Genomic DNA, 26,436 nt, shown 5'->3' with positions numbered 1-26,436 from the left:
CAACGGGTGTTACCCAGGGGTTCCCTCTGCCTCACTTTTACTTAGGGCAGAGAAAGATCCCGTGGGCCCTTCTTCCAGCCTGGTCTCCCCAGTGGACAGCAGGTGCTCGACTCCCAGGCTGTGAAAAGAGCAGTTTTGCCAGCACTGGAGATCACCAGCTCCAACCTGCAGCAGATCTGAATTGGAAAAAGGCAGGGAGTTGCTGGGGTACTCCCCCTGCCCTTTCCCCTCACTGAGAGCTACACTAGGAGTCTTCCAGGGATGATTGTGGATGTAGGGGCAAAGGGAAGGGCTACCATCCTGGCTGCTGCACCCCTGGGTAGAGGCAGGGGGATCCCAGGAGTAAACTTGGAGAGGCCAAAAGCTGGGAACCCTTTGTTCTACTGCCCAGCAGGGCAGCCCCACAGAGTTCAGCAAATGCACCACCCCAGGGACTGGAGCTTCCCCCATCAGGAGCTTTGAATTCTCAGCTGGCGCACCTTTGTCACTAACGTAAGTCAGTTCTGGGGCCCGCAGCCAACTTATGACCTACGGTTGACCTTACAAGCTATAGGACATGCCTAAGATCATGGTCACAGGCAGGAAAAGATGTAACCTAAAGAGTGGGCTCAGAGGGACAACAAAACACAGCTTGTGCTGTAATTCCACCCTACCAAACTCAAATCAGTGAAAAAGGCTGTGAGCTGTCTTAGTCTGTTCCAAGTTGCTGTTTCATAATGCCACAGACTGAATAAATTATAAAGAAATTGCTTTCTTTTTAAAAAAATATTTTCACTTATTTCAAAGATACGGTGTGAGAGAGAGAGAGAAAGAGAGAGAGAAAGCCAGCACTTCTATCTGCTGGTTCAATCCCCCCAGTGGCCCCAACAGCCAGGGCTTGGTCAGGCTGAAGCCAGGAGCCCAAAATGTCCCCCAGGTCTTCCACATGGGTGGCAGGGGCCCATGCACTTTGGCCATCTTCTGCTGCTTTCCCAAGTGCATTAGCAAGGAGTAGATTGCAAGTAGAGCATCTGCAACTCAAACCAGCACTCATGGGATGCCAGCATAGGTTAACCGCTGTACCACAATGCTGACCCCAAGAAATGGGCTTTCTTTGGCTCATGATTCTGGAGTCTGGGAAGTGCAAGAGCAAGGAGACCGCATCCTGTGAGGGCCTTCCTGCTGCAGCATAACATGGGGGCAGGTGCATGTGCAACAAAGAACCACGAGGGGCAGACTCACTTTTATAGCAACCCACTGTCCCAATAACTAATGTACTCTGGGACATCAACCTTGAGCCATGTACAAAAGCTCTGCCCCTGTGACCAAATCGCCTTTCATTAGGCCCTGCCTCCCAACACAGTGTCCTGATGATCAAGTTTCCAACATAGGAATGTGGGAGACACATCCAAATCATAGCACAAGCAAAAATCATAGCACAAGCAAAAATCAGAAGAGGAAAGCAAAACAAAAAAAACAAAAAATGATAAGTACTGTGGATGGCCAGCTAGACCATCTGCGAAGTCATGGTGAAACAAAAGTCAAGAATTCTGAAGACCTGTCTGCAGAAACAATGGCAAAAGATGTTGGCAATGTGGTTGAAGCCATGTATGGGGACCTTCCTCCTCCAATTATGCTGATTGGGCATAGCATGGGTGGTGCCATTGCAGTCCATACAGCATCATCCAACCTTGTGCCAAGTCTTCTGGGTCTGTGCATGATTGATGTTGTGGAAGGTACAGCCATGGATGCACTTAATAGTATGCAAAATTTCTTACGTGGTCGTCCTAAAACCTTCAAGTCTTTGGAGAATGCTATTGAATGGAGTGTGAAGAGTGGCCAAATTCGAAATCTGGAATCTGCTCGGGTCTCCATGGTTGGCCAAGTCAAACAGTGTGAAGGAATTACAAGTCCAGAAGGCTCAAAAATCTATAGTGGAAGGAATCATAGAGGAAGAAGAAGAAGATGAAGAAGGCAGTGAGTCAGTAAATAAGAGGAAAAAGGAAGACGACATGGAGACCAAGAAGGACCATCCATACACCTGGAGAATTGAACTGGCAAAAACAGAAAAGTACTGGGATGGCTGGTTTCGAGGCTTATCCAATCTCTTTCTTAGTTGCCCTATTCCTAAATTGCTGCTCTTGGCTGGTGTTGATAGGTTGGATAAAGATCTGACCATTGGCCAGATGCAAGGGAAGTTCCAGATGCAGGTCCTGCCCCAGTGTGGCCATGCAGTCCATGAGGATGCCCCTGACAAGGTAGCTGAAGCTGTTGCCACTTTCTTGATGCGGCACAGGTTCGCAGAGCCCATCGGAGGGTTCCAGTGTGTGTTTCCTGGCTGTTAGTGACCTGCTCACCACCCCTCCCTCAGCATCGAGCTCTGTTGTAAATACATCCCACCAGAGGCCACTGTGATGCCGCTGTCTCCTCACCATCCTGCCCGGCCACGTGACACCGGCTCCCTGTAGATGGGCATTCCCAGTTGTACAAACCGTTCTGTGTATTCCTGCCAAAAGCATTGTTTTCCAGGGTCCCCAGCTGTTCCCCTTTCTCTTCACAGGGCCCAGCCCTGCCTTGTTAGAACAGCCCACCCCAGACAGAAGCACGAGTGGACAGGCAGGGCAGGATCTCCCAAGACACATCTCAGAGCCAGGCCTTGTGACTACAGGTCCAGGACTCTTTCCTTTCTGACCTGGAACCTGCACAAGCTTTTTCTGTCATTGTTTTCAGCAGAAAGTGTGGCCTATAGGTCTATATGCCTGTACTGTACCAGGGCTATCCTCCCTCCCTCCCTCCCTCTCTCTCTCCAAGTCTTTCTTCTTTGAAGACAGTAGTGAAAGTGAATTTTTTCAGGCAACATTTCTAAGTCTGATGGGTATAGTACCTGCCTATTTTCTAGCACATGTAACTAGTATTATTCCATGATTTCATTCCTCCTCTCCTCTCCACATTCAGTGAGCACTATTGAAAAAGTCCTCAATGGTTAGTAAAAGAGATAAAGCAATACAGGAAGAGTTCTGTGAGTCAGGAGGCAGACCTTGCATCCTGAAAAACCTGGAAGCCAAGAGGAATGACAAGGGGCTTTTAGGGACAAACACAACCTATGTCAAATTTCCCAGCTCTGATTTAATCGCAACAAACAACTACACACACAGTCTACTAACAGGGATCTGCTCCTGACTCTGACCAGCGGTAAAGAGGCTTGAACTTTCAACATAATGCATAGCCCTACCATCTTCTAAGCCAATGCTAGTGAAACGGCAGCCAGGGGGTGGGTCCCTGGTCCATCCTGCCAACTCTAGGGGTCTGCAGGAAGTACAGAGATACAGCAGGCATTTAGAGCTGCAATGGCAGTTGGCCAGAGGAGTTTGATGTCCATTGAATCTAATAAAAAGAATTTGCGTTGTATGTGTCCTTGGGTTTTTCTATTTCATCTCTCTAGTAGTTTATTTTATTGTATTTTTAAGATGTTAATCCAGGATGGATTTAAGACAAAATGGCCGTTCCGCACAAGCATTCTGAAATGCATTGTTCTGAGCCTCTAAGTGGGTTTCAAAGGCACTCCACGCACAAGTACAGGCAGTTAAAGCTGAGGGTTTCCAGAAGGAGCTAGAAATACTAGAAATACTTGCCACTAGTCAGAAGGGAGTCTGAGGTTACCCAACAGGCTTTCAAACGCAGAGCTCTTGATCAGGTTCTTGGCAACTCTCCTGACTTCAGCCACCAGGAAGCACAGATAAGGAGGCTTAAGAAAGCAGAGTCCACTCCTCTCAGAAGTCAAACAAGGGGGGCAGGCACTATGGTGTAGAGGGTAAAAACAGCCTGCAGTTCCAGCATCCCATATGGGCGCCAGTTCGAGTCCCGGCTGCTCCACTTCTGATCCAACTCTCTGCTATGGCCTGGGAAAGCAGTAGAAGATGGCACAAGTCCCTGCGCCCCTGCACCCGTGTGGGAGACCCAGAGGAAGCACCTGGCTCCCGCGCAGCTCCAGTCATTGCAGCCAATTGGGGAGTGAACCATCGGATGGAAGACCTCTCTCTCTCTGCCTCTCCTTCTGTCTCTGTGTAAACTCTGACTTTCAAATAAATAAATAAATCTTTAAAAAAGAAAAACCAGTCAAGTGGGTGTCCTTTTCCAGCAGGGAGGCTAGATTTCCCAGGACCCCCACAAGACGGTGAGCTGGTCCACAAGTGGCACAGAGAACTTGAGTGTTACCAAGGGTCACATCGGCTTCTTCCAACTTCCTGCGCTTCCAGTCACAAACCAGGTGCATAAACCCTTCAGTGGCCACCCAGGTGTCTTCAGTTCAATAAAACCAGGTCTTTCTGGTAGGAAACCAGCCCTTCAAAGTCACATTCACCCACCTTGTGGCTCCTGTGTTTGTGACAGAGCTGTGGGGAGGCTGTTGGCCTGATTTTTGCTGGGGGGATGCCACAACATCCCCTAGCGAAGCGCTGCCTCGCAACACGGCAGCGTCCGGGGTCTGCGGCTTCTGAGGTCTGCACTCTGCCTGAGCCTGCCTGGAAGCACTCCTGGGTGACTGATGCCACTGTGTCCCTTGTGGACATCGCCTATTGCCTTTATTTGTGTTCTTTTTTTTTTTTTTTTAAGATTTATTTCTTTGAAAATCAGTCACAGAGAGAGAAGGAGAGACACAGAGAGAAAGATCTTCCCTCCACGGATTCACTCCTCAAAGAGCCACAACAGCCAGGGCTGGGCCAGGCCAAAGCCAAGGGACAGGAGCTTCATCCAGGTCTCCCATGCAGGTACAGGGGTCCCAGACTTGGGCCATCTTCTCCTGCTTTCCCACGCCTAGTCACAGGCAGCTGGATTGGAAGCGGAGCAAATCAGCGCCCATATACGGGATGCCAGCGTCACAGGCAGCAGCTTAACCCACTCTGCCACAACACTGGCGCCAAGCCATTGTTTGTATTCTAAGCTGTTCTTGTAAATCTTGTAAGCTGGTGTCTTGGATTAGCCTAAATTAGTTAGATTTTTGCAGGCAGAAGAAATACATCTTTTGCAATTTCCCCACATTTATCACATTCTGTATCTGATAGACTATTGGTAAATGCTGACTAACTTACTAACAATCTAAATCAAATAACAGACTCCGGTTTTTATTTTACTTTAAAAGTACATTTGTTTCCCTTGCTACTATATTTTGTTCAAGGATTTTTAGATTTTATTTAAAATTTTGGAAATCAAAGAGCACAGAAAGGGGGCTGGCACTGTGGCACAGTGGGTTGGGCTGTCATCTGCAGTGCTGGCATCCATATGGGCACCAGCTCCAGTCCTGGCTGCTCTAAAGCCCATCCAGCTCCCTGCTAAAGCACCTGGGAGGGCAGGGGAGAGTGGCCCAAGTGTTTGGGCCCCTGCCACCTATGTGGGAGACCCAGAAGAAGTTCCTGGCTCCTGGCTTCAGCCTGGCCCAGCCCTGGCTGTTGTGGCCATCTGAGGAGTTAACCAGTGAATGGAAGATCTCTCTCTCTCTCTGTCTTACCCCACTCCCTATCCCATAACTCTTTCAAATAAATAAAATAAATCTAAAAAAAAAAAAAAAACTGTTCCAGAAAGAAAGACATACATATCTGGTGATGCCACTTCAATGCCATCTGGTAATGTTAGTGTTCATAGAAGCGAGTACACAGCCTGATGGAAAAGGACAGAAGGGACAGGGGAGCCACGGAACAGGGGGTCCAATAGGCCGAGGGCCACTCCTCCAGAATCTTGCCCCACCTCCAATACCTTATGAAAACAGATTTTGGCAGCAGGAAACAAAAGAAATGGACTTTGCCTGTTTCTTCTTTCCTTTGGTTTTCTGAAAAGTGCATATTGTGGCATAATTACATTTCCTGTCATTGATCACTTGCAGAACAATCCTTTCATTAGTGTACAGGATTTGATTCATTCATTCATTTTGAGGTCAGAACTTCATTACCTGTGGAAGAATCATATTGGCTATACTGGCATATTTTCTAGGATGCCAGAGAAAGGATTATGACTTTTTTTTTAAATTAAGAAACAGGAAGGGAAGGACAAAGAGAAAGAGAGTTTGGAAACAAGGAACAGCCAATCTCAACTCTCATTTCTGCTCAGGTGGGGCCCAGTTGCTTATGCAATGACATATTTCTGATTAAGAGGCGTTTGTGTGGTGCAGAGATCTAGGATAGATATACAAGCATTCCTCAAAAAAATCATGGAAAAGGAAGTGAAAAGATAAATTTTTGTTTTTATTTATTTATTTATTTTACAGGCAGAGAGGGAATGAGTGAGAGAGAGAGAGAGAGAGAGAGAATCTTCCATCTGTTGGTTCACTTCCCAAATGGCTGCCACAGCCAGGGCTAGGGGGAAGCCAGGAGCCTGGAACTCCATTTGGGCCTCCCACATGGGCACAAGGGTCCAAGCACTCGGAACGTCTTCTACTGCTTTTCCTGGTACATTACTGGTATTGGAAGTGGAACAGCTGGGATTCAAACTGGGGCTCATATGGCATCACAAGTGGCAGCTTAACCCAGTGCCACACTGCCAGCCCCTGAAAGATGTTTACAGAGGTGCAAAAGAATTTTGAAATCTGTGCATACAAAGGATCTTCCAGAAGTTCATGGAAAATGTACATTATGAAAAAAAGCTATGGATTTCATTTTTTTTTTTTGCGCTAAAATAAACAGCTTTTCATCCCACTTTCCATAAACTCTTTGAATTGCCCTCAGAGATGTTTCCCTAAGTACTTCATAAACTTTCTCTATTCATCTCCTAGAACAACCCCAACTCAGGGCTGCCTGGCCATTTGCAGCAAGAAATGGAGAAGGAAAGCAATCCAACAGCAGGACCCATGGTACGTCTGAATGACACCTGAGTCCTTTGTGTCAGGAGCCAACATCTGTCTCCATTCCAGGAAAACGCCACAGCTCCCCAAGGTCTCCCTGGCCAACAACTTCTGTTCCCTCATCATTCAAATTATTCAAATTAAGAATAAATCATTCAAATTAAGAGTTTGGAAGCACTGGATCAAGAATGGAAAAGATTGTTAACAAGATTCTAATATACGTATGTCTGAATGGCAATAGTAAGTGTGGGTGCAATACTTCAGGGTGATAGAGGCTTACTGTATTAGGAGAGTATTTGCTCTTGCTCAAAGACCCTGTTGGACTCAACTCACTGGGTTTGTAGGGGTGGGCATGAAGGAAGAAAGTCAATGAATAAAAATGGAACCCAGTTCAAAGCCTGCTGTACAATCTCCCCTGGTGCAACTCTCCATGGCTCTAATTGAGGGTACAGTACAAGCTCCTACACACACACACACACACACACACACACACACACACACCAAGACACAGCTATCCCTTCTGGCAAACCTATCCCCAACTTGATCTTGAAAAGTCCAGTGCCCTCCGACCAAACAATGGAGCAGACCTGAGGAAGACATAGCTTCTCCAGCACCCCTTGTGGCCAGAGGTTGCTCAGCATCTACATCTGATTGAACTTCCGTTCAGATTCCAAAAGTACCTTACTATTCATTCTTTCATTCAACCCACCTTGAGCACTGGCCATGTCCCAAGCATTGTTCTAGGAGCTCAGACTATAGCTGAGAACCAAAGTCCCTGTTCTCCTACAGTTAGATATCTGTGTGTATGTCTTTGAAAGCCACCCTAAATCATTTCAAAGAAAAAGATAGCATGTGAATACGTTACCACAGCCAAAACAAATGCATGGCGTATTTGATAAGACCTGTGTGCACACTCCTGCTCCCCTTCTTGAGTCACATGTGGCCTTTGTCCTTCACACGGAACTCTGATTGAGAGCCAATGGCTTCAGCACAAAGCTGTTTCATTCTGTTTGTAAACTACAGTGACCTCTGAGGCTAAAAGTCCTTTTCACAAAACAGACCTTTGTGCATATGGGTTGAGAACAGCTCTGGCCTCACTACTGAGCCAGAGGCGCAGTGGGGACAGCAGAGGAAGCGGTACAACCTTGGAGGATGAGGAAATGGCACCATGTCTTAGCTAATTCTGCCCAGCCGAGGAGGGTGCACTCTATTCCTGGGTCTGGGCAGATGAGGGGCCATAGTCCACTGAGTGAAGGAGTGTAGGAAAGTCCCAGCAGGAGTCAGTGGAGAGAAACTACACTGCTGTCTCCTGTATTTCCTATTTATCGTGCAAGGAAGCGGACCGCAAGTGCAAACTTGAGTTCATTCAAAATTTTCCAAAATTTATTTGAGAAGGAGAGAGAGACAGAGAGAGAGACTGATTCCATCTGTTGGTTCACTTCTCAAATGCTCATAATGGCTGAAGATGGCTGAGGTCAAAGTTTGGAGCTGGGAATACAACTAGATCTCCCATGTGTGTGGCAGGAACTCAATCAGCCAAGCCATTTTGCTGCTGCCTGCCAGTGTCCATATTGACAGGAAGCTAGAAGCAGGAGCAAGAGCCAAGGACTGCATCCAGGTATTCTAATGTGGGATGTGGGTATCTTAACAGGCTTCTTAACCACTAGACTAACTGCCCACCCTGTTCAACAATTATTGAAAGTCAACTATGTGCCATCAAATCTTCTAGGCACTAAGAATATACATTAGTGAACAAATCAGACATTTGCTGCTATTCTAGGAGGAAGAGAGAAAACAAAAGACATGTGAGAATCTGTAATCTATCAGCAGGAAACAGGCACTATAAGCAAATATAAAGGGGAGAGTGGAGGGAAAGAATGCTATGTGGAGAGGTACCACCTTAAAAAGTATACTCAGAGCTGGGTGTTGTGATGCATCAGGTTAAGCCACTGCTATGGACACCCTCATCCCATATCAGAACACCTGGTTGAAGTCCTGGCTACTCTGAATTTCTGATTCAGTTTTTTGGTAATACACCTGAGAGGCAGTGGATGATGATCCAAGCACCTGCCATCCTTGTGGAAGACATAGATTGAGTTCCAGTCTCCTGGTTTTGAACTGGCCCAACCCTAGATATTGAAGCATTTGAAGAGTAAACCAGTAGATGGAAGGTTTCTCTTTCCCTTTCTTTAAAAAAAGAAGAAGAAGAATTAAGTGGAACTAGGCTAGAAATTACAAAACTAATTTAAAAATACTTAATGGCTTAGAAGGTAACTAGGGGCCAGGACCATAGCGCAGTAGGTTACTCCTCCGTCTGCTGCGCCGGCCTCCCATATGGGTGCCAGTTCTAGTCCCAGCTGCTCCTCTTTCACTGCAGCTCTTTGCTATGGCCTGGGAAAACAGTAGAGGATAGCCTAGGTGCTTGGGTCCCTGCACCCACATGGGAGACCGGGAGGAAGCTCCTGGCTCCTGGCTTCGGATTGGCGCAGCTCCAGAGTTGCGGCCATCCGGGGAGTGAACCAATGGAAGGAAGACCTATCTCTCTGTCTCCCCCTCTCACTGTCTGTAACTCTACTTTTCAAAGAAATAAATAAAATCTAAAAAAAAAAAAAGAAGGTAACCTAGGCTTTTAATTAACCCAAGTATCCAAAACTAAATGATAACAGAAACCAAAAAAATATTGTGAACTTCTCTGTGTGCAGGATGTTTCCAGCCTCTTTTCAGCTCCGCCCCCATCCCACCCCCACCTTCTTAGAATCTGCATATCCTTGGCTTCTGCAGGCAGAATGGTACCCATTCATAACAGGTGCATCCCAAAAATAGCAGATTTCAGGCTGGCGCCGCAGCTCACTAGGCTAATCCTCCGCCTAGCGGCGCCGGCACACCACGTTCTAGTCCCGGTCGGGGCGCCGGATTCTGTCCCGGTTGCCCCTCTTCCAGGCCAGCTCTCTGCTATGGCCAGGGAGTGCAGTGGAGGATGGCCCAGGTGCTTGGGCCCTGCACCCCATGGGAGACCAGGAAAAGCACCTGGCTCCTGGCTCCTGCCATCGGATCAGCGCGGTGCGCTGGCCGCAGCGCGCCGGCCGCGGCGGCCATTGGAGGGTGAACCAACGGCAAAGGAAGACCTTTCTCTCTGTCTCTCTCTCTCACTGTCCACTCTGCCTGTCCAAAAATAAAAAAAAAAATAGCAGATTTCAATGACCACTGCTCTACTTTGTTCTTCAATGCTATTTTACCCACTTGCCAGGATCCCCAGATTGGTCCCAGTTGTGTTTTCTGGAAAACCCTCCTATATTTTGGTTGGCAGAGTCTCTACCAGGCTGCTCCTGTGTTCACCAGGTCTAGAAGAGCCAATTGAATACAGAGGGAAAGCTGGGTATCAAACTCAAGTACTGCTATAGAGCACACTGCAGTCTTGCCTGCTAGACCAAGCGCCCAACCCACAAGAGAAGTGGTTTATTTGGCTTTTTTAAAAACTGACTCTGTAATGTAATTAATTATAGAATGTGGTTTGGCACCTATTACCTCTTACAGCAAGGTATTTTTTCCACCATAAACAAGTTAAAAAGAAATAAATTATCACACTAAAAAGTAATTGCCTGTCTACTTTAAGTATGTGTGAGGCAAGTGATGTTTGAGGATTACTGAAAAACCTATCAAAGACAGAAACAACTAGCCAGAGGCTCACTGCATCTGAGGAAGAAACTGTAGGGATGAAAAGGGAAATTCCCACTCTGCCCCTCCAAGTCCTTCTCCATGGAAACCACCGACGCGTACTCCATATCCCTCCCAAAGTTATCCTTTGCTTGTACAGACGCATCTACATTAAATGAAGATTCTTTTGGAGGCTGGGGGAAGGAGGGTTACACATGTAACTTTCTTTTTTTTTTTTTCCATTTAATAATATGCTATGGGCATCCTTTCAATTAGGTGTGTATAGGGTTCCCATATTTTCCTTATTAGATGCTTATTTGGATGTCCTCCATGATCATCATTTAACTCGTTTGCATCGTTGTAGTCTTCTAAATAAAACTGAAATGTGTTTGCATATACGTATATACAAGTAACTTTCTTTTTTTTTTCCATTTAATAATATGCTATGGGCATCCTTTCAATTAGGTGTGTATAGGGTTCCCATATTTTCCTTATTAGATGCTTATTTGGATGTCCTCCATGATCATCATTTAACTCATTTGCATCGTTGTAGTCTTCTAAATAAAACTGAAATGTGTTTGCATATACGTATATACAAGTGGAGTTCAAAAAGTTCACGGAAAATTGAATCAAACATGGTGTTTATTCTGGTGCAAAATTTTTTTTAGAAATTCATGCAGTTTTTTCATATGCATTTCTGTAAATTTTGAAGATCACCTCATGTGTATATATGTGTGTATGTATATCATATGTCTTTATATGTATTTGTAGAATAACATTCAAGAAATACAATTGTAGGTTCACACAGTATGTAATTTTCCTAGAAAAATGCTGTACTATTTTACATAACCAATAGCTTTCCATTTTCTCCTTCATCTCCATCAGTTACAATTAGGGTATCTTTTGAATTTTTGCCCAACTGATAAAAGAAAAATTTATCTTTTTCATTTGTATTTCTTAAAGTATTAGTCTATCTACTATGTAGCTATAGGTCTGTTATGGACTGAATGACTAAACCCGACCCTCCAAATTCATACATTGAGATCCTAACTTCCAAGGTGACAGTCCTTGGAGGTAGGGCCTTCGGGAGATAATCAGGTCACTGAGAATACAGCCCTCACAAAAGGGGTTAGTGCCTTTTTAGAAAGGGCACTAAAGAGAGGTCAGTTTGTGGTGCAGTGCATTAAATTGTATTTTCTATGAATATGTTTTTATCTCTAAAGCGTTTGCTTTATTTATTTTTGGTACTGTATTAGTTGATGAATAAATGCACAATACTATAATGAACTCTGTTGATTCTGTTAGCAATATAAATAACTTTGGGAGCTGGCACCATGGTGCACTAGGTTAATCCTCTGTCTGCAGTGCTGGCATCCCATATGGGTGCCGGATTCTGTCTCAGTTGCTCCTCTTCCAGTCCAGCTCTCTGCTGCGGCCCGGGAGGGCAGTGGAGGATGGCCCAAGTGCTTGGACCCCTGTACCCCCATGGGAGACCAGGAGGAAACACCTGCCTCCTGGCTTCAGATCGGTGCAGTTTCAGCCATTGCGGCCATTAGGGGAGTGAACCAACGGAAGGAAGACCTTTCCCTCCATCTCTATCTCTCTCACTGTCTGTAACTCTACCTGTCAAATAAATAAATAAATAATCTTAAAAAAAAGAAATATAAATAACTTCTATCCTGTAGTACTGTATAGAGTGAGTTGTTGGGAAAGCAAATAAAATGATATAAGGAAAACGCATGGGAGAGTGTCTGGAACATGGCAAGTGCTCAATCAAAGATAGCCAATATCTTTCCTTATTTTTTTATTTATAGGTTTGTTTCCTTTCATTTTGTGCTAGTCATCTTCTCTTACACATAGAAAGTAACTGAACATTATTTATAAATACATTCTTTCAAATATTTCTTCATTTTTGAAAGCCAGAGTTAGAGAGAGACAGGGAAAGGGAAGGGAGAGAGAGAGAGAGAGAGAGAGAGAGAGAGAGAAAGAGAGAGAGAGAGAGAGAGAGAGAGAAAGGGAGAGTAAGGAAGGAGGGGAGAGAGATCTTTAATTCACTCCCCCAGATGACTGCAACTGCCAGGATGAGGCCAGAAGTCAAGAAATCCATCTGGGTCTCCCACATGGGTACAGGAGCCCAAGCACTTGTGCCATCTTCTGCTGCTTTCCCAGGTGCATTAGCAGGGAGCTGGATTGGAAATGGAGCAGCCAGGTCTTGAACCAGCACTCAATAGGATGCTGGAGTTGCAGGTGGTGGCTAAAACTGCTGCATCACAATGCCAGCCCCTAAAATGTATTTTGTTGAAAATAATAGGCATCCAAGAGTCTCTCTCTCTCTCTCTCTCTCTCTCTCTCTCTCTCACACACACACACACACACAGAGAGTGAGAGAGAGAGACAGAGAGACAGAGAGATCTTTCATTCACTGGTCACTTGTTCACTCCCCAAATGCCTGCCAAGGGTTAGGAAAGGCCAAATCCAGGAGCCAGGAACTCCATCCAGACCTCTCATGTAGGTGGTGGGGATCCAAACGGTTGTGCCATCATCTGTGGCCTCCTAAGTGCATTGGCAGGAAGCTGTATCAGATCTCCGCGAGTGAGATCCCAGTGGAAAGAACAGGTCATCAAAGAAGGAGGTACCTTTCTCTGAAGGGAGGAGAGAACTTCCACTTTGACTATGACCTTGTCTAAATATGATCAGAGTCGGTGAACTCAAAAGGCTTCCATAGCCTTGGCAGCTCATGACAAGAGCCTAGGGTGATTACTGATGCCATAAACAAGAGTGTCAATTTGTTAAGTCAACAACAGGAGTCACTGTGCACTTACTCCTCATGTAGGATCTCTGTCCTTAATGTGCTGTACATTGTGATTTAATGCTATAACGAGTACTCAAACAGTATTTTTCACTTTGTGTTTCTGTGTGGGTGCAAACTGTTGAAATCTTTACTTGATATATGCTAAACTGATCTTATGTATATAAAGAGAATAGAAAATGAATCTTGAAGTGAATGGAAGGGGAGAGGGAGCAGGAAAGGGGAGGGTTGCGGGTGGGAGGGAAGTTATGGGGGGGGAAAGCCATTGTAATCCATAAGCTGTACTTTTGAAATTTATATTCATTAAATAAAAGTTAAAAAAAAGAAAAATTAAAATATTAATAATTTAAAAAAAATAATAGGCATCCAGAAAAGTAAAAAAATCACCAAGTGTACAGTTCAACAAAGTTTCATGAAGTAAACAAATCTTTGGAGCCAGAATGAGAATGCCCCAGAAACTTTTGTCCTCCCACTTCCTAGTCATTAGTCTTGTCAAATGTGACCACTTCTACTAGCATCCCATGTCAGAGCACCAGTTCAAGTCCAGGCTGCTCTGCTTCCAATCCACTTCCCTGCTAATGCACCTGGGAAAGCAGTGGAAGATGGCACACGTGCTTGGAGCCCATGCCAGCCACATGGGACATCCAGACAGAGTTCCAGGCTCTTGTGTTCAGCTTTGCCCAGTCCCAGTTGTTGTGGTCATCTGGGAAGTGAACCAGCAGATGGAAGATCTCTTTCTCTCTGTCTCCCTCTCTGTCACTCCACCTTTCAAATACATAAATCTTTTTAAAAAGACACAAAAGAGCTTGCTGCACCTCTCTCTGTCCTCTGACATTTGGGGATACAATGAGAAGAGAACCATTTGCAAACTAGAGCATGATCCCTCATCAGACCCAGATCCACAGGTGCTTTGGTTCTGGACTTTACATCAGCAAAAACTGCAAGAAATAAATGATCGTTGTTTAAGCCACCCACTCTCTGGTAATTTGTTATAGCAACCCAAACTAAAACAAGGTCCTTTATATTTTTTCTTAGTGAATTGCTCATTAATATTCATTGCTCATTTTTATTGTCTTTTTCTTCTTGACTTGTAGGAGCTAATTATATTTTAAGGTTATTAATATTTGTTATAAATATTGTTTCCCAGACTTGCTGATTTTTTACTTCATTTTTGGCAGTTTTTTGCTGAAGAAAAGGTTTAAATTTCTGAGTCAGATCTGCCAACCTGCCAATCATCTGTTTATGGTTTCTGGACCTCATGGCTTAAGGAGGTCTGTCCTTCCTCCTAAATATACCCTCCTTTGTTGCCTTTCTTTTCAACACATACTTATGTTTAGATTATATACATAATGCACAAATTTATACTCAGATAACTCACAGACAAACAGAAAAAAGTGTCATTCATTCTTCACTCTTCCCAATCTCACTTCTCTTCCTGGAGGTAAGAACCACTGATATGGAGGAAATCTTTGTCTTGTCACTTGGATTCATGTTTTGTCTAATTTCCAAAAGGATTTGAGGTTCTTTTCAAATACAGCAGAGACAAAGTATATTCTAATGTTATAAAAGGGGGGAATATCTGTGTACATGGGTAAAAACAAACCACACTGCTTATGAAGAGCATGGTTTCTAATTCTGAAGATGCTTTCTTATTGGGAGAACACAGTAACGCAATGAACAAGAAGATCCGCATGGCAATTACAAGCAGTGGTTTCATTTAGCTTTTCTCCCAACAGCATCAAGGTCAGTGGCATCATGCCATTTGATCAATTTAATATGGGCTAATATCAAGCTCTAGGGGTTGGCCCCTCCCTGATGGGCTACATGTTGTGTGATGGGATTTATGACACAGCATTAATTTTATGAAGACAGGAGTTAGTGAAGAGAACAGAAGTAAAAGCACTGCAATCTTTGCTTTGTGTAAATAGTGAGTCAAAATAATTGGCTTCATTCTAATTTTGATAATTAAACCAACTTTAAGAATGGTTATGTATTGCATTATAGTAACTATTAGTAAAATTAAAAACAGACTTTTTGCCTCTAAATTAATTGCAAAAGGCAAGAGGAAACAAAGTTCTGCTTATACTAACAGAGAACTGAATTTTAAAAACAGCAAGAAGATAAAAAATAAAGCTACAAAATGTTATGACCATGACAGTGGTCATAACAAATACAATTAAAAACTCTTATTAAAGGAAGAGATTTGTGGAAGTGCACCTCAGTTACAACCATTTTGTAAAACTGTGTAATAACATCTTCTAAATTTTAGAATCTAAAACCAAAGCTATGCTTATCTAGTAACCCAGAAGTTGCACCCCAATGTATATTTCCGACAAAAATACATACATAAAGTCACCAAAATGCATGCACAAGAGTGCTCATAGCAGAGCTACTTGAGATAGCCCTATAGTAGACAAAGTCCTAAAGACTGTTAACAGTAAATGCAATATTACTCAGCAGTAAGAATGAGCAAAATACAGTTTTATTCACTTATATGGATGAATCTCACAAATATGAAGTTGCACAAAGTGCACACACCACATGAGTCCGTTCATCTAAAACTCAAAACCATGTAAAATCAATCTGTGCTTCTGACCTCAGAATTAGCCCTTAAGGCTTCCTGGTCTGGATGAAAAGCCAATGAGAGCATTTCAGGCATGGAAAGCCAAGACACTGTGGAAGAAATGTCCTACATGAAGGATCTCTGTGAAAGAGACCCCAGTGGAAAGAAGTAGCCATCAAAGAAGGATGTACTTTTCTCTGAAGGGAGGAGAGAACTTCCACTTTGCTTATGGCCTTGTCTCAATACTGACGGAGTTTGTGGATTCAAAAGGCTTCCATAGCCTAGGCAGCTCATGGCAAGAGCCTCCAATGGTCACTGATGTCCGGAGGTCACTGACGTCATACATAAGAGTGTTAATTGCTAAACTAACAACAGGAGTCACGTGCACTAACTCCCCATGCAGGACCTCTGTCTTCAATGAGTTCTATTATGAGATTTAATTGTAAAACTAGTTTTCAACAGTTTGTATGTGTGTGCAGATTGTTGGTATCTTTACTTAATATAGAGTTGGTCTTCTGTGAAGTTAATTGAAAATGAATCTTAATGGATAATGGGACTGGGAAGGGGAGAGAGAGATAGGAGGAGGAGGGGTGGGAGTGTGGGTGGGAGAGTGGGTATGGTGGGAAGAAAAACTATATTCCTAAAGTGTACTTATGAAATTTGTATTCCTTAAAAAAATCACAGTTGTAAAATATAAAGAAATGAAGTATACACTTAATGTGAAATGACCAGGGATCATACAAAGAAAATTATAAAACTTTATGCTACTCTTTTTAGGATATCTACCTGGGTACCTAAGGTACTACCTTTTGAATAATTCAAAGGTATACAATTTTTTAAAAATATATATTTATTTGTTTATTTGAAAGTCAGAGTTTACACAGAGAGACAAGGAGAGGCAGAGAGAGAGAGAGTGAGAGAGAGGTCTTCCATCTGCTGGTTCACTCCCCAATTGGCTGCAATGGACGGAGCTGCGCTGACCCGAAGCCAGGAGCCAGGAGATTCTTCCAGGTCTCCCATGCGGGTGCAGGAGCCCAAGGATTTGGGCCATCTTCTACTGCTTTCCATAGCAGAGAGCTAGATTGGAAGTGGAGCAGCCAGGACTAGAACGAGCGCCCATATGGGATGCAGGTACTGTAGGCGGCGGCTTTACCTACTATGCCACAGCATCGGCCTCAAAGGTATACAATTTCTAAGCTAAGGGAACGGGGAATGGAATCAGGAAAAGTCTGTCAACCTAAAAAAGATGGCAAGAAAGGAAAAGAACAAGTAATAGGCAGAAAAAAGAGAAAGCACTTAGGGGCTGGCGCTGTGGTGTAGCGGGTAAAGATGCCGCAAGTGCCAGAATCCCATATATGGGCGTTGGTTCGAGTCCCGGCTGCTCCACTTCTGGTCCAGCTCTCTGCTGTGGCCTGGGAGAGCAGTGGAAGGTGGCCCAAATCCTTGGGCCCCTGCGGCCACATGGGAGACCGGGAAGAAGCTCCTGGCTTCTGGCTTCAGATTGGCATAGCTGTTTGTTGCTACCATCTGGGGAGTGAACCAGCAGATAGAAGACCTCTCTCTCTATCTGCTTCTCTGTAACTCTGCCTTTCAAGTAAATAAATAAATAAATCTTTAAAAAAAAAAAGAGAAAGCACTTAATAAGAAGATATAAATATAAATATAAATGGATGCAATGTGATAACCAAAATAAAATTTTGAGATTGGATATATGAACATATTTTTCTTTATGTAAATTTATGCTATGTTATTAGATATGGATGAATGGATTCACCAATGTACATAACATGTTCACTTTCTGTGTTTACAATATAAGGATAAGACAATGCCAAAGTAGGGGGCAGAGTTATGGCACAGCAGGTAAAGCTACCACCTACGACACCAGCATCCTATATGGACACTGGTTCATGTCCCAGTTGCTCCACTTCCAATCCAGCTTCCTGCTAATGGCCTGGGAAAAGCAGAGCAAAATGGACCAAGTGTTTGGGTCCCACGTGGGGGACCCAAATGAAGCTCTTGTCTCCTACTTTTAACCTGACGCAGCGCTGGCCATTGTGATCATCTGGGGAGTGAACCAGTGGATGGAAGATCTCTCTCTCTCTCTCTCTCTCTCTCTCTCTCGCGCTCTCTGTCTCTTGCTCTATTTCTGTATCTCTGACTTGCAAATAAAAAATCTTAAGAAAAAGAAGTATAATGTAACAGGCTGAAAAAGCCAAAAGTTGATTCTTTGAATATACTTGTTAAACTGATAAATCCTTAGTGAGAACGATTTGTAAGAGAGGTAAGGCACAGATTGTAAGTATCAACAGTGAAAAAGGGAGCCTCCCTACAGATCCTTCAGACATGGAAAAGATAATAGGATATTATGAATAAGTTTATGACAACGCATTTGAAAGTCTGGATGAAACAGACAAATTCTTGTTCAAATAAATCTGACAAGACCAAGCACAGACATAATCCTGATGTCTAAAGAGTGTTAACTTATGACAAGGGTGGATGGCTGGTCTTTTTTTTTTTTTAAAGATTTATTTATTTAGTTGAAAGAATCACAGAAAGAGAGGGAGATACACACACACACACACACACAGAGAGAGAGAGAGAGAGAGAGAGAGAGAGAGAGAGAGAAAGAGAGAGAGAGAGAGAGAGAGAGAGAGAGAGAAAGATCTCCCATATGCTGGTTCTCTCCCCCAAAATGGCCGCAATGACCAGGACTAGGCCAGGCCAAAGCCAGGAGCTTCTTCCAGGTCTCCCATGTGGGTGCAGGGGCCCAAGGACTTAGGCAATCCTCTGCTGCTTTCCTAAGGCCATAGCAGAGAGCTGGATTGGAAGTGGAGCAGCCAGGACTGGAACTAGTGCCCATAGGGGATGCTAGGCTGAAGACAGTGGCTTAACCAGCTGAGTCACAGCGCCAGACCCAAGGTTGGCCTTTTCAGTAAGTAGTACCAAGATAACTTCCAAATAAGTAACAAAACTTAACAATTTGAATATTACCGCACATTAAAAATAAAAGTAAGCGTTGAACATTTGACCTCATAGTTAAGATGCTAATTTGGACACTACATCCCATATCGGAGTGCTTAAGTTCAAGTCTCAGCTCTACTCCTGACTCCAGCTGCCTGCTGATGTGTCCTTGGGACCCAATAGTGAGAGCCCAAGGAGTTGGATTCCTGCCACTCATTTGGGAAACCTGGGTTGAGTTCCTGGCTTGTGACTGACCTGGCCCAGTCCCAGCTATTGTGGGCATTTGGGAAATGAACCAGCAGATGGGAGATCTCTGCCTGTCTGTCTGTGTCTCTCTCTGCTTTCTAATAAATTAAATCCATCAATAATTAATTTTTAAATAGAAAAAGAAATTCCAGAATGTTTATAGATCTAAATGTGAAAGACAAAATAAATCTCAAAGAGATATGGACTATCTTCATATCATCAAAGTAGAAACACATTTATTAAATATATGTACAATATTTAATTTTAAAATATTTGTATTATACAAATATATTAAATTTAATAAGTTTTAAATCTATTTTATTAAAAGTATGTTTTAAAATACATTCTTTCAATAAATGTGGTGTTTTAGAAAACAATGACGAGCCCAGCATTGTGGTGTAGCAGGTAAAGCTGCCACTTGCAATGCCAGTACCCTATACAAGTGCAGGTTCATATCCTGGCTGCTCTACTTCTGATCCAGCTTCCTGTTAATGTGCCTGGGAAAACAGCAGAAGATGGTACAAGTGTCTGGGTCCCTGCCACCCACATGGGAGACCTGGATGAAGCTCCTGGCTCCTGACTTTGACCTGGCTCAGCTCTGACTGTTGTGGCCACTTGGGGAGTGAACTAGCAGATAAATCTCTATGTCTACAACTCTGATTTTCAAGTAAATAAATATTTAAAAAAAAAAAAAACATAGAGAAAAGTTGATAATTAGCTTTTCATCAAAATTAAGAACTTCCAGGGTAGCATTGTGGCTGAGTGGGTTAATTTGTCATTTGGGATGCCTACATCCCATACTGGAGTGTTGGCTTGAGTCCTGGCCCTCTGCTTCACATAGAGCTCCCTGCTAATGCGCTTAGGAAAGCAGTAAATGACTGCTCAAGGACTGGGTCTCTGCCTCTCACCCAGGAGCTACAGATTGAGTTCTGGGCTCCTGGTTACAGCCTAGCCCACCAACAAGTGTTGCAGGCATTTAGAGAATGAACCAGAAGAGGAAAGATCTCTCTCTCTCTCTCCCCGCACTCCTGCTTTTCAAATACAGTGAAAATAAATAAAACTTAAAAGGCAAGAGAATTAAAGGGCAAACAACAGAATTAACTTCCATACATTTAACTCATATATAATCACATAAAGAACTCAGAAAGATCAGAAAGAATGGCAGACTACTCAGTAGCAAACAGGCAAGACACTTCACAGAAGTGATATCTGAATGTCCAAAAAAGATACATAACACTGCATTACCCAATTTGCGGTCATAATCGTAAAAACAAGAACACTGTTTAAGTGTGAATCCAAAACAGTTCAGCTTTTAAATTTTAAGGCATTTGGTAAACTGCTGCTGAGATTCTTCTGTTGCCAATAACAAACTGCTTTTCCATTAATGGAGAATTCAAGGCTTTCAAGCATTTTAAATATGACAATATTTATAAATGTGTGGTTTTGAGGGATTGTTTAAATCCCTCTTCATAATTTGCTTTCTCTTCAAGATAAAGTCAACAATCAATTTGTAGTAATGACTGTGTTGACTTCAATTTTGAGCATAGTATCTATGCTAAAGATGAACTGTTTGATCATTTTGAAGCCAACACAGAACCTACTGCTGTGTTTTTTTCTTCAGTGGTAAGTAAAAAAAACTTACAGGGAAAAAAACTGCTTTACCTCCTTAATCATCACAGAAATGCAAATTAAAATTTCAGTGTGATTATAATCACGATCTCACCAAAATAGCTAAAATTAAAAGCACTGACAATATACAAATGTAGGAGAGGACACTAGCAATTGGAACTTTCGGATACTGTGGGTGAGGTTATGAATTGGTACAACTGCTGTGAAACAGGTTAGCATTATCTATTAAAGCTGAAGAAGTGCAGGCCCTACGACTCAGCCATTTCACCCAGATAGAAATGCAGACATATGCGTGCAAGAAAAGAGCTGCAAGGACATTCATAGCAGCATTAGCAAAAAGCTGGAAACTGCCCAAATGTCCACCAACGGAACAATGGAGAAATAAATCGTGGAGCATTCATACTATAGGGGGATATACAGCATTGAAAATAAACAGATGACTGCCATACTCAACAACAAAGAAATCTCAAAACACCATGTTGAGCAAAGAAGCCAGACACAGAACATACAATACATGATTACATTTTAGTATGAAGCAAGAAAGAGGCAAAGAAGCTTAGAGAACATGGGAGGGTGTGCTTGATAGTATTTCACCATAGCATTCAAACTGAATAAGATGAGAATGCAGGATATGATGGGAACAAGGGGCAGTGACAGGTGGATAGGTCCTTGTGGACTGACAGAAATATTGGAGTAGGGTTATAGAGAAAATGAGCTGGAAAGATAGGAGGTCTTGCTCAGAAAGCAGGTCACCAGGACTTGAGATTGTGGAGAGATTTTTGGTAGAACAAGATCTAGAGAATGACCACAGAGGTATGTAGCTGAGGTGGGGAGATTGACCAGGAAAGTCCAGAGTGCTCAGAGGGCTGGGTATTGAAGCAGTCAAGAAGGTTAACTCACCCTGAACAAAGACAGGAATGGTGTTGGAGAGACTCAGAGTGAGCTCGAAACGACAATGACTGAGACATGAAGGGAGTAACCCTGGGTCAGATAATGACCTCATCAGTAAGGTGTTACAGAAAGTAGATCAGACAGTCTGATGACATGCAATGAAAATTGGGTGGCCTTAGGGGGAATGGAAGAGGAATGGGCTAGAACCATGGGCAAAAGGATGTAGGGGGTGAGAAAGGGCAGCCTCCCTAGGAAGCACTGACCTCAAGGGAGAGCCAAGTCTTGTTCAGAGTGAGAAGCAAAGGCAAATATTCAGAAATGAGGCGGGGGGGGGGGGAGCTTTGCTAATGTGGGGGCTGGAGGTAAGGGTTCATGGGTTGGAGAGGGATGGAGGTTGGGGACAGAGGGAGGTGTGATGACTTATGGGGATGGAGAGTGCTTGTTGGGGCTCAGTGGGGTGACTGGACAGAGCTGCAGGATGACGGAAGGGATCGAGTCCTAAGAGATATGGGCAGGGAGGCTTCCAGTGCTTGGGTGTCCTGTTTTGCTTTTTAACCAAGAGTTAAACGAGCTCTTGACCCTTTAGGTTGTTAGCTTTCCTCCTGTGCTTTGGAATTTTACTTGCGACCTTTGTTGTGTTTTGTTGTGGTGCTTCTGTATGATGATTTGCTTTGGCATTTTCTGGGCTCACTGCACGGTGGTGGTGTTCTTCAGATCTGCATCAGGGCTCCAAGAACCATCTAGTCCACGTCCAGGTGCACTCCTGCTTGCCCAGGGTCCCAATTCAACACAGAGAGGGTGACCCTGAGATTATATCAGGCAGTTAGACCACTCTCTGTGGCAGTCGGCTGATGTGTGTGGGCACCTTTGTGTTAGTTGGAGCCCCATGCAGTGACCCCAGCTTTTGGAGACTCCTTTCACATCTAGTGAACCTGTCCCCTAAGCATGAGGACTGAACACTCCTGAGCAGTCTGGGAAATGCAGTAGCAATACTACCAAACTCCTGATGCTGGCTGAAATAAATTTCAGCTGGATCAAAGATTTAAATGTACACTGTGGTGTAGCAGGTAAAGCCGCCACCGGCAGTGCTGGCATCCCATATGGGGACTGGTTCGAGTCCCAGCTGCTCAACTTCCAATCCTGTTCTCTGCTATGGCCTGGAAAAGTAGTAGAAGATGTCACAAGTGATTGGGCCCCTGCACCTGTGTGGGAGACCTGGCAAAAGCTCCTGGCTCCTGGCTTTGGATCAGTGCAGCTCCGGCTGTTGTGGCCATCTGGGGAGTGAACCAGCGGATGGAAGACCTCTCTCTCTCTCTCTCTCTTTCTCTCTATCTCTCTCACTGCTTCTGCTTCTCTTTAACTCTGCCTTTCAAGTAAATAAATAAATAAATCTTTTTTTTAAAAAAAGAGAATGTAAAAATGCTTATGGGAAAATGAAATTAAAAGGTAAGTTTGTGGTGGATGTTTTACCTAGTGGTTAAGACATCCATGGCCCATGTGGGAGTACCTGTGTTCCATCTCTAGCTTTGCTCCTGACTTCAGCTTTCTGCTTATGCAAACCCTGGGAGGCAATGATCATGGCTCAAGTAGAAGATGTGGATTGAGTTCTGGACTCCCGGCTTTGGCTGAGCCCAGTACCAGCTGTTGTGGGCACTTAGGAAATGAACTAAAGAAGGCTGGGGGCGCTCTCTATGTTTCTGTTTGTATATCTTTATCTTTATCTTTATCTTTATCTTTATCTTTATCTTTATCTCTATCTCTGTCTCTGTCTCTGTCTCTATTTCTCTGCCTAATAGATAGATACATATTTGGAAAGGAACTCCCTTTTTCTAAGATTTTTAAAAATTTATTTGAAAAGTAGGGTTAGAGGGAGAGGAGGAGGAAGTGGAGGAGGAGAGAGAGGGAGGAAGGGAGGGAAAGATGGAATGGGGGGAGAGAGAGAGAGGAAGAGGAAGAGGAAGAGGAAGAGGAAGAGGAAGAGGAAGAGAAAGAGAAAGAGAAAGAGAAAGAGAAAGAGAAAGAGAAAGAGAAAGAGAAAGAAAGAGATCTTCCATCTAGTTATTTACTCCCTAAATGGCCACAATGGTCTGGGCCAAGTTGAAGCCAGGAGTCCAGAGCTTTTTCCAGGACTCCCACATGGGTACAGGGGCCCAAGCACTTCAACCATCTTCTTTGCTTTCCCAGGTTCACTAGCAAGGAGCTGGATTAGAAGTACACCAGCTGGGTCTCAAACTGGTGCCCATATGCGATGCCAGAATCACATGTGGAGGCTCAACTTGCTATGCCACAACATCACCCCAATGAATACATTTAAAAAAAAAAAAAGCTAAGTTCATTTTGGTGCAAAAAAAGATTCTTGAAATCCATGCATAGTTGCTTTACAGCATGAATTGTCCATGAATTTTTAAAGACCTCTTTTTTTTTTTTTTTTTTTTTTTTGACAGGCAGAGTTAGACAGTGAGAGAGAGAGAGAGAGAAAGAAAGGTCTTCCTTTTCCGTTGGTTCACCCCCTAAATGGCCACCACAGCCGGCGGTGCTGCGCCAATCCGAAGCCAGGAGCCAGGTGCTTCCTCCTGGTCTCTCCAGGAGCCCCGCAGGGCCCAAGGACTTGGGCCATCCTCCACTGCCCTCCCGGAACACAGCAGAGAGCTGGCCTGGAAGAGGAGCAACTGTGACAGAATCTGGCTCCCCAACCAGGACTAGAACCCGGGGTGCTGGCGTGGCAGGCGGAGGATTAGCCTAGTGAACTGCGGCGCCGGCCAAGACCTCTTGTACACATGAATTTCAAAAAGTTTTACACCAAAATAAACTTATCTTTTACTCCATTTTCAGGAAACTTTTTGAGGTAGCCTTGTAGAAGAGAATCTGATTTTTTCTCATTAGAGTTGAGAAAGATCTTTAGAAGAGGATTTTTCTTAAAAATTCCAAAATAAGTGATCATGTAATCGATTAAGATTTCTTACAAATCGGTTTTGAAATGAGCAACACCAAAAAGAAAAATTTATGATAAATGTAGACAACTTACCAAAAAATGCTCAACTATATATTTTAAATACATAAAGAATATATAAATGTCACTATCAAGGACATGCAAATTAAAGCGATCTTGAAATGTCATTTTCACTTATCTAACCCACAGACAAATTAGCAACCTCTGCAAGACGCTAACCTGTCACAAAAGCAGATGAATCAAAGAAATGCTTAACTTTTTTTAAAATGTGAAAGCACAAAGAGACGGGGTGGGTGGAGGGGAGAGAGAGAGAAAGAGAGAGAGAACGCAAGCGCTCCCATCCACTAGTCCACTCCCCAAATGCTGGCAAGGACCAGAGCTGGGCTGAGGCCAAAGCCAAGAGTCCAGAACTCAATCCAGATCTCCCACTTGGGTGGCAGGAACCCAAGCACTTGAGTCATCACCACGGCCTCCCAGGGTCTGCACGAGCAGGAAGTTGGAGTCAGGAGTTGGATCCAGGTATCAAACCTTGGCACTCCCATATGGGATGCAGGCATCTTAAATGCCAGGTCGAACCCCCATCCCATAACGTATTTTTCATGTGTTCCATGTTTTTATGCATTTAAACACACTGTTCCTTCTGTATAGAGTGTCCTTTGACCCTTTGTCATGTAGCTTTACATATAACTGTAACTCATCTTTCAAGATTCAGCACATCTCATCTGCTCCAGGAAACCTTCCTTGTCAACCACCATCACCCTTGTCTCACTAACACATATCCCTTCTGGGTTTCTGTGGCTATTTTTTTTTAATGGGAACATATTCTTGTTTCATTGATTTAAGTCATTGATATACTTGCTCCTTTTCCCAACCACTCTGTGAGAACACCAAGCCTAATTTGATTTTGTGTTCCCAAGGCCTAGCTCATTGGAAGCGCTCAAAGATTCTTTGTTAGATATATGAAAGGACAACTTGTTACTTCACTGGGAAACTATACATGCTTGGGTGTGACGCTAGGTATGTGTCAAACATACTCCACTGGGAGGCAGTGTTGTGCAGCACAAAGAGCTCAGCTTTGCAAGACAGAAAGCCAGAGCTCCAGGTCAGCTCTGTCACTTCCTACCTGCCTCACCCACCACCTCCTTAAGGCATTGGCAAAAAGGTGATGACGTCTAAGAGGAAGACAATTTTTCTTACTAGGGGATCATGCAGATTAAATATAATTCAGGTAGATTTAAATAAGGTATCCAGTGTATAAGAGGCACATTTATCACAAGCATTTGACTACTTGCTGATACAAGCAAATGCAGGTAAAGATCCATTTTAAAGAGGTCTTCTTCACAATCATGCTGCACACAACCCTCAATCCAAGACCGTCAGCCCAGTCCTCGCCTACCTCAAAGGGAGCTCAGAGTGGATTGCCTGGGGTTCGGGGGTTCTTGGGGCTTCTTAGCATTGGTCGTTCCACTGGGGCTTAGACAAGTCATGGGCTCGGAAGGTGGGGGGAAGGGGACTGTTATTGCCAGGCCCTGATTCAGCTGTATGTGCATTAAATAGATTTTTTTACACTGGCCTGGGAAACAAGCCACCATCTATAATTCTGTTTCTATGGGAAAGGCTTTCTGTGTTCCAAACACCAACTTACTAATGAACTCCTGGAACACAACCTATTTGTCGATGGGGACCAGCTGACAGGGTTTACATGGCTGAGCCAGCCGCCCAGCGACTGCACAGTGTTGATCTAATTATAATGAGTTCTCTACAGTGACTAATCTAGCTGTGGTCGCCACAATTGAAGTGGAATTTTGAAAAATTGAAGAGGGTTCTGCGAAGAACCACAAAGATGATTAAAGGACTGAAGGAAAATCTAGTCTGGTTTCTACACTTTTTAAGGGATTGTAGAAACTACCCATTTAATAATCAAC

At 43.7% G+C, this 26,436-nt stretch overlaps 1 pseudogene; it reads left to right on the top strand.

Moving 5' to 3' along the window:
* Nucleotides 1-1,279: 1,279 nt before the first annotated feature.
* Nucleotides 1,280-2,550, top strand: LOC149126236 (protein phosphatase methylesterase 1 pseudogene; annotated as a pseudogene).
* Nucleotides 2,551-26,436: the final 23,886 nt, after the last annotated feature.

This window comes from Oryctolagus cuniculus, chromosome 6 (genome assembly GCF_051225735.1).
Source record: "Oryctolagus cuniculus isolate XC-2025 breed Fujian yellow rabbit chromosome 6, ASM5122573v1, whole genome shotgun sequence".
In the NCBI taxonomy this organism is placed as follows: Eukaryota; Metazoa; Chordata; class Mammalia; order Lagomorpha; family Leporidae; genus Oryctolagus; species Oryctolagus cuniculus.
This window is presented reverse-complemented; position numbering and strand designations above follow the sequence as displayed.